We start from the raw sequence: 3,529 nt of genomic DNA, 5'->3' as shown, positions 1-3,529 counted from the left end.
ATGGGTCCTCTGAGTAGAGATCTTGGATTTAATATGGAAGCTTTCACAGTTAAAGAAAAAGTGTCAAAAGTTTGTTTGAACGGTTGGCTGAAGCATTTGTCAACAGATGGCCTTCTGAAAAGGAATTGGAGATGCTTGGTATCCCTTCACTTAGTGTTGATGAAGGAACTCTAAAGCTCAAGAAAATTGATAAGCTAGATTATGTATGCTGTATAAAATCTAGTCTTCCACAATGGGAAGGCTCAGAGGTCATGCCCTTCACTAATTCTATAAAACTAAAAATGGTAGGAGGGGCATCAGTGCATCTGGCAAGCTTTGTTTTGCCAGACCTTAGAGTCAGAGATTCTGCTATTCAGTTAAATTTTAAAAGGATTCAATTAGGCCCAGTCAGCTACTAAGGTCACTGCTGATGTCATCAATGCAACAGAGAAGCTCCAGGTGGTGGGCAGGGCTGCTACAGGCCTTGAACAACGTGGATCTGGAGGCTGCCATGAAAAGGGCATCCTAGTCATGAACACCACCAACAGAAACAGCCTCAGTGCTGCGAAACTCACCTATGGAATGTTCATGTGCCTAGCCAGGCAGATTCCCCAGATGATGACTTCGATGAAAGATGGCAAATGGGACCAGAAGTTCATGGGGACAGAACTGAACAGGAAAACACTGGAAATTCTAGGCTGTTGGGAGCCGACTTGTAGCAGAAAGCGGCTATCAGCTTTGCAGCCATCTTGAGCCATATACCCTGACATGAGACTTCGTTTTCAACAGCCTACAACAGCTGAGCACACTCTGATAAATATCTTGTTTCTGTTTAGTGCCCACAGCTGCAAGGCGCACGTGCTATACACGCTATACATGTCTATAAGGCATACGTCATATCCACACCTGCAAGGCATGTGGTATCCACAAGCCTACAAGGCACTTGACAAAGTGTATAAATACCCCGACTTCCCTTCAGAGGGGGAGAGATAATAAAAGGGAGACAATAAGAGAAAAAGAGAGACTTGATCAGAATCTCTGTCTTGACTCCATTCTTCGTGTCTCTTGCTAGGCCCTGACCCGCAGGCCAGACCGGAGCAGCACAGAGCAGTCCACGACATTTTGGCCCCCAAGCATGGAGTGGAGTGGTCTGCAACACAGTAGCTCCCAAGCGTGGTCAGAGTGAGCCGCAACACTAGGCCTAGGCAGAATCGGAAGAGAGGTGGCCAGCCTAATGCAGTCCTTTGGAATGAAGACTGTAGGCTATGACCCCATCATTTCTTCTGAAGTTGCGGCCTCCTTTGGTGTTCAGCAGCTGCCACTGGAGGAGATCTGACCTCTCTATGATTTTGTAACTGTCCATACCCCACTCTTGTCCTCCAACACAGAATTGCTGAATGACAGCATCTTTGCCCAGTGCAAGAAAGGCATGCAAGTGGTGAATTGTGCTCGAGGAGGCATTGTAGATGAAGGCGCCCCCTGCTCCGTGCCCTGCAGTCTGGTCAGTGTGCTGGGGCTGCACTGGATGTGTTTACAGAAGAACTACCATGAGACCGGGTCTTAGTGGAGCACGAGAATGTCTTCAGCTGTCCCCACCTGGGGGCCAGCACCAAGGAGGCCCAGAGCTGCTGTGGGGAGGAAATCACAGTCCAGTTTGTGGACATGGTGAAGGGGAAAGCTCTAACAGGAGTGGTAAATGCCCAGGACCTTACCCATGCCTTCTCGCCACACACCAAGCTTGGTCTGGCAGAAGCATTGGGCACGCTGATGCATGCCAGGGTTAACTCCTCTAAAGGGACCTTCCAGGTGGTTACACAAGGAGTATCTCTGAAGAATGCTGGTACCTGCCTGAGCCCTGCAGCCATTGTCGACCTTCTGAGAGAAGCACCCAAGCAGGCAGATGTGAACTTGGTGAATGCTAAGCTACTGGTGAAAGAGGCTGACCTCAATGTCACCACCTCCCACAGTCCTGGGGTTCCAGGGGAGCAGGGCTGTGAGGAATGCCTCCTGACTGTGGCCCTGGAAGGTGCTCCCTACCAAGTGGTGGGCTTGGTCCAGGGTGCCACATCAATGTTGCAGGTGCTCAGTGGAGCTGTGTTCAGGCTAGAGGTGCCACTATGCAGCTTCTGCTCATATTCTGGGCTCAGACCTGCAACCTTGTAATGTCCACTATGATCAGCCTCCTGGCAGAGGCGGTGTACAGCTGCTATCCTTCCCAACCTCCAAGGTATCTGATGGAGAGACCTGGCACGTCATGGGCCTCTCCTCCCTGCTGCCCAGCTTGGAAGCATGGAAACAGCATGTATCTGAGGCTTTCCAGTTCATCTTCCGACCCTGAGGCTCAGTGGTCCCAGTGTCTCAGGCTCTTCTGAAGAAACCTACTCTCTGTGACTTATAGGGAGAGGAGATCCACATACCTGCGGCATCTGCCTGAGCTAATATCTAGTAAAGAATCTAATTCAAAAAAAAAAAAAAAAAAAGGTAGGAGCTTATGAACATCAGGTAATTAACGGAGTTGTACCTGGTGTCTAATAGATTCAGTGGGGGCCAAACTCATCTGTGTTTATTTCCCTAGTACAAGACTGTAATTTGGGTTAGATGTATTTAGAAGCTGGCAGAATCTTCACATTGCTTCTCTGACATGAGCAGTGAGGACTATTATGATTGGGAAGAATAAAAAGAAACCTTTAGTGTTGCCATTTCCAGGGAAAACCGCGAATCAAAACCAGTATCACATCTTTGGAGAAATTGCAGAAGTTAGTTTCACCAGGAAGGTCTTAAAAGATGCAGGGGTAGTCGTTCCCATCAAATCTCCCCTTACCTTTCTTCTCTGGTCAGTGCAGAAGATGAAGGGATTGTTGAGTATGACAGTTGAATATGGAAAACTTAAGAAGTGACTCTTTACAGATGCTGTGCCAGATGTGATGTCCTTAATCAAGCAAATTAACAAATCTCTTGATATGTGGTATGCAGCTATTGATCTAGCAAATTCATTGTTCACAGAACCTATCAAGACAACCAAAACCATTTTTATTTCAATTGGCAAGGCCAGCAGTATACCTTTACAGTTTAACTTCAAGGATACACATACACACACACACACACACACACACACACACACTCATATATATATATATATATATATATATATATATATATATATATATATATATAATTTGATCATCTGTCTTTTCCGTTAATTTTCATATTGGTTCACCATATAGCTATCATTAAATTGATTTGGCTCACTGGTAATACATATGCATATCAGAAGTTGAAAAATTAGTCCAACCAAAATTCAAGAGCATTCTTATCAACAAAATTTTTAGGAGCCCAGTGGTGTGAGGCATGCATAGATATTCCTTCTGAGGTGAAGGATATATTATTGCACCTGGATCTTCCCACCATCAAGAAAAAAGCACAATGTTTAGTGGGCCTATTTGAATTCTAGAGATAGCACATTTCTCATTGGGTTTGTTACTCCAACCCATAAGCCAAGTGAGTTGGAAAACTGATAGCTGCGTGTAGGGACATGTCTTAATTAGGGTTT

The 3,529-nt window shown here is 45.8% G+C and overlaps 1 pseudogene; it reads left to right on the top strand.

Moving 5' to 3' along the window:
- Positions 1 to 2,317, top strand: LOC117705640 (D-3-phosphoglycerate dehydrogenase pseudogene; annotated as a pseudogene).
- Positions 2,318 to 3,529: the final 1,212 nt, after the last annotated feature.

Source organism: Arvicanthis niloticus, chromosome 3, assembly GCF_011762505.2.
Source record: "Arvicanthis niloticus isolate mArvNil1 chromosome 3, mArvNil1.pat.X, whole genome shotgun sequence".
NCBI lineage: Eukaryota > Metazoa > Chordata > Mammalia > Rodentia > Muridae > Arvicanthis > Arvicanthis niloticus.
The sequence above is the reverse complement of the archived record's forward strand: the minus strand, read 5'-3'. Positions and strand labels throughout refer to the sequence as shown.